Source organism: Anarhichas minor, unplaced genomic scaffold, assembly GCF_050575085.1.
Source record: "Anarhichas minor isolate MPS153535 unplaced genomic scaffold, ASM5057508v1 ptg000087l, whole genome shotgun sequence".
Classification (NCBI taxonomy): domain Eukaryota; kingdom Metazoa; phylum Chordata; class Actinopteri; order Perciformes; family Anarhichadidae; genus Anarhichas; species Anarhichas minor.
The window spans coordinates 1389914-1400900 of record NW_027466533.1 but is presented as its reverse complement, the minus strand read 5'-3'; positions in this window follow the sequence as shown (position 1 = coordinate 1400900).

Here is a 10987-nt window from a genome sequence, read left to right as displayed (position 1 = left end):
GAGTCATTAGGACACATCGCCTGTGAACCATACGTATATGTCAAAGAATCGATTGGATATTATGATATTTCATAGAATGACAAGAAAAGTCAGGCAGTCATCATAGGCTTCATCCTCTGGGGATCATGAACGTCCGTACAAAGTTTCACAGCAAACAAAGATGGTGAACATGTTTAACATTATATAATAAAAAGCATTGCCAATGTGTTAGAATGCCAGAGTTATCATTTAGCGCTAAGCACCACTGTGCCCAAATACAGCCTCATCGACTGTCTGTGGTACAGCCTCACAGAGCTGCTAGCATGTCTGTGGACCGTCAGTCTTGCTAGTTTGTCTGTTGTTACCTAGATGACAAAAAAATCCTAAAAAACGTCAGCAGTAAAAGAAGAGGAGACATAATTATATAATAAAAGAAGAAAAAGTAGTCCAGTGGTGAATACATCCTATATCTATCATATCAGTTCTTCTGTGTTGGTAGTTAGTGTGACGACCCGGGTTGTGACATTAGTCAGGTAGTCAACTGATCCCGCCATTATTCTGTAGAATTTATTTTTAGGGAATATTTACACAGAACTACTTTGTGTGATCCAAACTGTTTTATTCAGTTACTGTTACTGCAGTAAACAATGACTTTATAAGTAATTTAAATCAGTGAGCAGCTGGTGTTAACTGTGTTCAGATGAAGAGTATTTGTCCTGAAACAGTCGCTAATGAACTCTAACAGCTCTGTGATTCATTCCAGGCCTCCAACCACAACCGGCCATCAATAAATAAACCAGATCGAGGGACACGAAGAAAATAAAAGAGGGAGAGCGTTTTTCAAACGTTCAAACTATTTCAAGTTTATTTACAGTATCTGTACGACTTTTCACAGAAAGTCATCAGTGCAAAAGATATATAAATATAAATAGCCCCAGATAGAAAGACAGTTGTGGAGTAGACTGTTTGCGTGAATGGCGGACAGGAACTCAAACACAAACACACACATATACACGTCCACTCAGTTTGTTTGTTGATATTTCCTGTTAATGACCCTGCAGTTATTATGCTGGAATCTGACCAGCTACTGTTCCCACCCTCCCCCACACTCTGAGACCCCTTATGTTAAAAAACGGGAAAGCAGAAAAAACGTTTCCTTCATGTTTTGAAGGGTGTTTGTTGTCACTATGCAGTGCCCATTTGGGCGAATGCTGGGTGTTGCTGCTTGCAGCTTTCTCGAGAACCTCTCATCCAAGCACCTTCACAGTCAACACTGCTCTCCCCTAGGTCCTCAGTAATACACCTGCCATGTGTGAAGTCGATCAGGTGAACGGTTGTCGAGAAAAGCGAGTGGACAAAATGTGGCTGTTTTCTTTTATACTCATACTGATTTTGGGTATATATAAAAAAAATCTAAGAATTAAACAAAAACGTGTTCCTCACACACCAACTCTTAAAACTTGAAATAAAACCAAAGGTACGTTTTTGCTGAGATGAAAACTGTTGTCAGCAGACTTTATCAGCTGTAGCTGTGCTGTACACACACATACTGGCTGCCTTAAGTGTTCCTGCCAGCACTGATTGCATCCCTTTTGCCGTGAGCAGGTTCCACTGAGGTCACTGTGAACCTCCGCACAGCCAGCAATCGGGAGGTCAGAGGTCACGGCAGACAGTCAAGGGACGGGAGGACAGAAGATGTGAAGCAGATAAAAACATGTGAACTCCCATTCCTGTTTCTGTGCTTTTCCACTCTAAAAGGATTGAAAGCGCACTGCCAGTAAGACCAGTTATTATATACAGTATACACAATTAGGTGCATATAAAGCAGTTGTCAGTCATGCAGTGCTACATGAGTGGCTGTTTGTTTCAGATTCAGCAAACAGCTTCACCACTTCCTCTGTTCTGTTTCATTTCCTCCGCTTTTTTTTTTCTCACAGTCCCAGTTCAAATTTGATCTCAGTTTCAGCTCTATACGTCAAGACTGAAACAACATTTTTTCCCAACAAAACTGAACTTTTTTAACCATTTCAACAGTGTATAGATCTTAAACCTCTGGCTTGGCATTTCAGTGTGTTCAGGGTAAAAACTGGGCTTCTCCAAAACAAAGAGGGAAGTTGTCCAATGAGGGTTAAGAGTTAGGGAATTTAAACGTCATTATAGCCAAATACACACCACAGCTGCTGTTATTTACCTGAATTCATATGATTTTGTCACCACAGTGCATCAGCCCGCATTGACAGCTGGTTATGAGCCACAATTACTACTCAGTAATAAATACTATTTCATACTCGTTCTACTATAAAACATGTGTAAACGACAACTGACTTCTGGATGAGCTGGAGGACACAGAGGTGTTTCTGTTATTTAGTGGACGCTCATTGATATAAATGGAGGTGGGCAAAGTAATTGAAACACCTGTCAGTAAAACTCAATTCGGTTCACAACAAACTACATGCTCCAACATGACAATACAGTTTAAAAAGCACTGAACATTGTAACCTTAATGAAGGGAAGAATTGCAGGACTGTTGTATTATTACTAAATCCCCTTGACTTAAATTTGTGACATTAGGCTATAAATAAAATTGACTTGACTATTTGGCTGCATTGGTTTTAGCTAGGTGTACCTACTAGCAACTGTGTAAGTGCATCCTGTCAGCTGGTCTTTGACTGGAGTCGAGGCATTTGATCATTTATTCAGACCAGGGGGAATAAAACCTAAAAACTATTGTTACTAAGTGTTGTCTTTTCTTTCAAAAAGAGTCAGCTTTTTTCAGTTTTACAGTTTCCTAAAACACAGATGTGTTAGTTTTTATAGACGTAGAGGAGTGACCCTAGCGATACCCAGAAAACAAGTTTCTCAATATACAGTATTCCAGCAGTTATTAACTTCTATGAAACCATTTCACAATGTTGGTGCAGTCGTCATGACAACGGAAACACAAACACAGTTTGTCAACGACAACATCTGCAGTGACGTGATAACTAAAATCTAGAGAAACAACAGAAATTACCTCAAAATGCCATGTTCAACCCATTAAGTTAAATACTTTTACAAGCAGGAAGTAATTAATGGAAACTTTATCTTGTATTTATTTTAGTTTTTAAGTTCATTTAATTTAGTATAGTTCTTCAATAGAGTTTAGAAGTTAAGTTACTTTTGTTTAGATATTTTTAGATTAGATTACTTTAATTTTCAAGTTTCAATTTAGATCTTTGGTTTATTTTGATGTGGAAACAAATAATCCCTACTAAACAATAAAGCAAATGGAAAGCATTAAACCAAAAATGTAGAAATAACAAATGCATCAATTCTGTAAAAGCAAGTGACAAAAAGCAGATACATTTGAGGCAGCAACGAATAAACAACAGATTAGAGGTCTGTAACGGTTTGTTTGTCTTCTCTGCTGATGGAGCTCCACAAGATAACAAACATATTCACAGATTAAACTCACTTCATGAGTTATCTGTTGTATGTTAAAAGACAGCTGATCCCTGCTGTGTTCACATCTACTGATCAGCCTGATCAGATAGAGGACTTTGATCTCAGAGTAGGTTGTGTGCGTGTGTGTGTGTGCGTGCGTGTGTGTGTGAGGATGTACAGGTCTGGAGAGGGCGGGTCAGACATGGAGGAGGTGGGCGTGGCTGCTGACATTACTGAAAATGGGAGGAAATGACTGTTTATTACACACACAAACACACGCACACATACACACACTGATCACATCAGATACAAACCTTTAAAATGTCCCCTCATGTTTCGTTGAATTAAACCTTTTCCGCACTGTGCTACTGTGACAGAAAATGCTTGTTTCTGATTGGCTAGTTGGTAAACTACTGCAGCTGGCGACTGCTAACACACTAGCCAGCCTGAATGCAATGAATGCATGCAAGCTTTAGTCAGTCAGAGTAGTTCTCCAAGGTAGCTTGTTTGCTAACGGGGCAGTATTTGCAACGTCAGACAGGAGTCTGCTAACCATTCCTCTCTCGTGGAACAGTTTATAACTTTTATTCAACCTCTCTGACAGAAGAGGTTAAAATAAAAGTGGGTTGTGCAACACAGTGCTCTCAGTTCCCTCAAAAATCTAATTCACCTGTCAACGTTCACCAAAGTTGAACTCCTCACTCGGCATGACCTTATTTCTAAACCAAGGTCTGGACCAAGTCCACCAGAACCAGATGAACTTCATTCTTGTGTGCAGTCCAAATATCCCCTGTACTCAACAGCGTCATTCTTTCATTATGAGCAGGCAAAACCAAAGACATAATAATTAATTTTGGTTACTACAACGTGGGTCTTATTTTACTTTAAGGCCTTCAGTCCGTCATCCAACTGTCAAAATTTAAACAGGAAGTGGGACTGTGAACTGTGATGACAGTTTGGGTCAAAGTTTTACTGTTCAACTTCGTCTATTCTTCAAAGTAAGTTTGTCTAACCCAGAGGTTAGTTCACAATCAGTTGATCGTCAATTTGTCCGACTTCTTTTTAGTGATGTTTCCATGTCCTAAGATCACATTAACTTGGTTATTAACAGTATTACTATAGAAATAGTGGACAATGCTTTGAAAATACTGGAATGAGCCCTTATATATTGTTCTAATATCCATTTACCTGCTAATGTCAAAATTGATGGCAATGTTGTCTCCTAGCAACAGCGGTAAACAGACACACAGATTGGAACTGAGAGACAAAAAATGTCTGATTTAAAACATGAGGGCACACACACACAGCACTGTGAAGCTCTGTGTCCGCAGCCTTATATGGAGATGTTCCTGTAGCTGAGGTCACTGACAGTGAGCCATGACATCACACTCACACACACACACACACACACACACACAAACACACACACACACACAGTGATGAATGTAGGTCAGTAATATAAACTGTAAAACACAGAGGACTGTAAATATTTTAGCAGTGACACACCCACGCACACACACACACACACACACACACGCACACACACACATGCACAGACCCCCCGGGGGAGGGAGGGGAGGCAGGGGGTGTCTGAACAGCTTGTGACGTCTCCAGGCCATGATAACGTCGGCTAATTGGTTCCATCAGGCCTCAGAGTGTGTGTGTGTGTGTGTGTGTGTGTGTGTGTGTGCGCTCTGTGGTCAATGGTATAGTTACTATCTCACAGTAACTATTACAAACTGCCTGCAAGTATATGTTTTAAGCCAGTTTTTTCGTTTCCTTCCAAAGCTCCGTGGCAAAAAGGGTCGGTCACCACTTTGGAGCAAAAGATAAGAACAATATGCAGCCAAAGTAGCGGAGGTGGAGGGACGAGAGTGTGACACCGTGTCCCGACATCCTTCACAGGTGGTTTCACACCGATTCATCTTGATTCATTTTGTCTTGGACAACTCGGTCATGTGACCTCACCAACTCTCAGGTGACATCAACTTGTTAAAGACGCAGAAGAAGTTAAAAAAAAAACAAGGCAAAACAATTCCCCAGAGATCAAGGGGTTCAATTCCAGGTAGTGACACCGACCTACAGTACACCAATGGTGGAAGATGTACTCAGATCTTTCACTTAAGTAGAATACCACAGTTGAGAAATAAACTTGACAAGTAAAAGTCAGGCATTCAAAGTTTTACCCAAGTAAAAAACAAAACTACTCATTATTCAGATGGCCTATTTAAGATCATCTTTAAGTTGCAACTGGTAAAGCTGGGGCAAATTTTAGGGACTTAAAATAATGCTAGGTAGCTTAATTTATAAATCAAATAAATGTAGAGTAAAAAGTACAATATTTTTGTATTTTTAAAAACTCAAGTAAAGCACAAGCACAACTAAACCGGACTTGAGTAAAGTACATGAGTGAATCTACTTACTTTCCACTACTGGTGACGTGTGTCACAGAGGTGGAACAGATCTGTCTGCAGCCTCCACAGAACAACGGTTGAGTTAAAGGAGTGGTTCAACATTTTGTGGCCAGTGGAGACGTCACTGGCCACAAAAGAAACCAAGAAATAATCCGACCAGTGTTTGTGCTAAACTAAGCTAACAGGCTACTGGCTGTTGCTTCATATTTAACAGTTAATTAAGAGTGTGGTATCAATCTTCTCATCTATAACTCTCAGCAGAGAAAGAAAAAAAGCGCGGAGCAGTGAGGCTCCACATGATAAATTCTGTCATCAGCCCAGGTCTGGATGTTCGCAAACTTTACGACCGTACAAACCGACAGCACATGTGTGCCTGTGCGGCAGCATACACAGAGCCGTTTGGAGTATTTCAGGGCCTTCAGAGGGAGACAAGGGATGCAGTGTGAGAGGACTGGATGTTACAGAATGACCGGAAAACATGCCAAAAATAGACAGAATTAAAAAAAAGAAGGTTAAAAATGTCCGGGACTTCTCACCAGTCAGGAGAACCGAGGAAGCCTCTCAGATAAGAAAAGAAACATCTTCAGACCCAGCTGCCTTTCGACTCAATGATTTTAGATTTTCTATGAGTTGAGCAAGACCAATTAAAAAAACGACTGTTTACTGAAGCCAGAAAACTGATCACAGAACGATGCAGGAGTCCCGACTGTGCAACTCAACATAAATAAACTCCCCCCAGTGAACTGGGTCAGAGTTCATATCGTCAGTCTGTCTTATTTCAAATACAACAGTAATGAATGCCAAAATTATAGGAAAGAGACTGTTTACTGTGTGTGTGTGTGTGTGTGTGGCCATATGTTGAATCAGTAATGAGCTATAGGCCTGCAGCAGTTAGACTCTCTGTGTGTGTGTTGTCCCACAGGCAACACAAGCTGTTACTGAAGAAGATGCCTTCGGACACACACACACACACACAGTAACTGAGGAAATGGCTCTACACACAGTGAGACTCTTTAGAAGCTCTTTCTTTTCTAAACACTGTCCTCCTTCATGTATTGAAAAAAAAGAAAGAAAAAAGATTTACTGAACAATAACAGCATGTTTGTGTTTATTCAAGTCAACCAACAAGCTCGCCTTAGTTTTTGAAGAGAAATAGTGCATCTTGCAACAAGAGTTAAAAAGTTCTCAACAACATACATATCTAATCTGATGCAGGGTGACAAATATGGTGTATTATAAGACAGGCTGCAGAATAGGCATGCTAATAACATTACATGATGACATTGATGCATAACATTTTTAACCCACGCTGCTTTGCTCTCTCTCTCTCTCTCTCTCTCTCTGATCCATCTCATGCACCAGGTGCCAAATATTGCTTGAGCTCTTTCTATAAATGCGCTGTCATGTCTAAATGAAGCCGAAAGGAACAGTAACATTAAAGTCTCATATGCCTGAATGACAAAAAGTCATCACATTGAAGGATAGATAAATCAGATTTGAGTCATGGCTTTTATGCAAGAGAGAACATGAGACCAACATTTAAAAGTATCATCACATAAGTGTAAAGATGAGCAGGTAATTTTTTTATCTGATATATTGACAATTTGATCTTTTCTCAGTCTGAACAGCTCGAGTCTGGTGTGTTCACGTTTGTATGCAGTCTTTGATGGTTAGGACGAGCACAGAGTGATGCCTGAGCCTTCACACTTTGAACCAAACACAGCTGGATTTATCCTCCCGTGTGAGACTGGTGTGGAGACTCTGCAGCTCAAACCTGAAACAACACCTCAGAGCTGCAGTGATGCCCCACGGAGAGCAGGAGGGCTGTGATTGGTCAGCTGGGACTGCTTGTGTTTCCTGCTCTATATTCCTGATATTAAATGATTAGACTGTGAAGACAACAGAACAGTCCAAAAAAAAAAATCTGGTATTTCAAATTGACCAAAACTGAACAACTTACAAAATTGGAAAATTAATCAAAATCCTTAAGTAATAAATTCCAAAATTCTCTGCATTATAAAGACAATAGGTAAGAACATCTAATAATACTGAGATTTGTTTTGGTAATTTATGAAATGAATGTACAGTTTTTCATTATCTATATCTATTTTAAATGCATTCATGGTTCTTTATTTCTGAATATCATTTATTTATTTAATGTTGGCCGTTTTGGCCCCATAACTAAATGTAGGGACTATTTATATAAACCTTCCTCTCTTATTGTGATCGTTCCTCTTACAGAGAATGAAAGAATGTCAACAGGATTAGTTTGAATACACAACGATGATGTGGAAGTTGATCAGAAGATGGGTGGACAGACACGACGCTCCGTGCTTCACTTAAACAGTAGACGGCGAGTTCCACCCACAAGAGCTCCTTCCTGTCCCTGAGTCCTTCACGATGATGTCACATCCCGTCTGGAACAACAGCCATTGTGCTCGCCAGGAAGGGAGCTTCCCGCGGACGGTTCGTTCTTCCCGCCGAGGGTCAGTCAGTGTGGTCTGACGCCGATAACGCCTAATGATGTTGAATGTTGCACCTTTTAGAAGCCTTCTCACAGTACACCGAGATACGTGTTTTTGGGACTGCTCTCTCTTTATTGCAATAAAGACCAACAACTTTGATTCTTTCGAGACTCTGTTTATTGATCCAGATTGAAAACTTCCACCCTTCTCCCGATTAATCATAGAAATCTTCCATCATTACTTGGTGTCAGAAGTGGGATCGGTTGAACGTCCGTCAGGACTCCGAAGGACGTCCGGGGAAAAGGCCTTTCCAGGATCCACAAAAAACGATCTTGCCTGATACCTCATTAGACACAGAGAGAAAGGACCGGCGCCCCGAGGATGACTGATTGACTTCACACCGATCCAGATAACGAATTAATTTCTTCATACCGGGTAAGGGTTTTGAAATTCCAATCATTGATAGTTTACGGGTTGACGAAAGTCTTACCGATCCAAATTCAGAATTACGTAATATAATCGAACAAACAGAGACGGGAAACAGAGTGTGTTTATTTGTCTGGGCATTTGTGTTGATAATATGTATCATTCTTTTACTTGAAATTATAGTAGGGTAATAAAACAAATTTTGTGGCATTATATCAATCATCGAGTTGTTTACGGTGGAAGACAGAGTTGTAATTACGAAATAACTGTCATGGTCCCAGGTGTGTCTGCCTGGGCGTGGCCTTCCTTTCCCCCTCCTGCTGCCAATCAACTCACACACATGGAACTCATTCCCTCATCAAGCTCCCACAGTATATCTACTCAGCTCTCCCTCAACTCCTCGCCAGATCGTTTGTTCTCTCTCCGTGAACGACAGCTACGGCCTCTTGGACTTGTATTTCTTTCCCGTCTGTAACCTTGTGCTTCCCCCCAGCTACAGCCTCTCTGCCCCCCCCCCCCCCCGGAACTCTCCTGGAGAACTGCCTCAACCAGCCACCAGCCCGCAGAGGACGCCAGCCCAGCTCCCACACCTCTCTCTGGCAAATAAAGAAAATTGTGTTTAACTCCAACTCCGAGTCCTTGCTTTTGGGTCCAGCCCCGCACTACCATGACAGAACGATCTGGCCATGTGGACCCAGCAGTGGACCCAGCAGAACCGGTGCAGAAGCCCACCGTCTCGACGGCGCTTTCCAGCCAAGGAGCCTTACTCGGACAACATCAAGCGTATCTCCACACCCTATTTGACAACGACCGGGCAATGGTAGACCAAATCGCGGAATTAACAAGGAAAGTGTCTCTGTTAACCTCTCGGTTGCCTCCCTCAGCTGATCCTGCACAGCCCGGCCTCCAGCCCTCTCCAGCTCTGCTCCCGGAAGTACCCACTCCACTTAGAGAGTCCTATGCTCCGGACCCTGAACCCTTCTCCGGAGACCTGGGTAGGTGCCGAGGTTTTCTTCTCCAGTGTTCTCTGGTTTTTAGCCAGCGGCCGTTGACCTTCCCCTCCGATGTTTCCAAGGTACGCTATATTTTGGGACTGTTGAGAGGAAGGGCTTTAGCCTGGGCAGAAGCCGTTAATTCTAATCTGGCAGTTACAGCCCTTTCCTATGAAGACTTCCTTTGCAGGATGAAGGGGGTTTTCGACCACCCGGACCACGTTGGTAATGCGGCTAGACGCTTGCTTAACCTTCGCCAGGGCCCCAGAAGTGCGGCTGATTACTCTGTGGAGTTTAGAACACTCGCAGCGGATTCCAGATGGAACGATGAGGCCTTGCGAGGGGCGTTTTTGAATGGGCTCAGCGAACACCTAAAGGATGAACTGGCTTCTCGTGATGAACCTGTAGACTTTGATTCTCTGGTTTCCCTAGCTATCCGGCTCGATAACCGCCTGCGTGAGCGACACATGGAGAGGGCCGGCCGTCCCAGTCAGTTTGCCAGCTCCCACTCGTCACCACCTCAAGCTAACTGGGGAGTGCAACCCCCCATCCCGGTTCAGTACCCCATGCCGGCTCATCCCTCCACGCCTCCAGACCCTGCTCCTCCTGGCGAGGAGCCCATGCAGCTGGGCCGGGCTCATCTTTCTCCTGCTGAATGGTTGCGCAGGATGAGGGTGGGTGAGTGCCTGTACTGCGGCCAGTCCGGTCACTTCATTGCTCTCTGCCCAGTCCGCCCAAAAGACAGGGCTCGCCAGTAGTAGTGGGGGTTCTGGCGAGCCAACCCAGTTCCCCGTCTAGTTCCCTGTCTAGTTCAGAGTCCAGCTCCCCGAGCCAGTCACTCCCATCTAGGTTGCTGATTCAAGCCACTCTTTGTCACAAACAACTATCCTTGCCCCTCCTAGCCTTGGTCGACTCTGGCGCTGAGGATAGTTTCTTAGATAGAGATGTGGCCATCCAGGCTGGTTTTCCCTTAGAACGATTACAGTCCCCCCTCTTGGCAACTGCTTTAGATGGCAAGCCGTTTGCGCAAGTTACCCATCATTCAGTCCCTTTGTCCCTTGTCCTGTCTGGTAACCATAGTGAGATTATTCGGCTCAACATAATTTCTTCCCCTAACTCGCCGCTAGTCTTGGGCCATCCCTGGTTAAGGTTGCACAACCCACACATCGACTGGTCGGCAGGGAGAGTCCTTAGCTGGAGCCCCTTTTGTCTCTCTGCCTGCTTGCAGTCAGCACTGCCCCCTGCAGAGGGCACCACATCACCACCGAGCCCTCAGCCTCCTGACCTG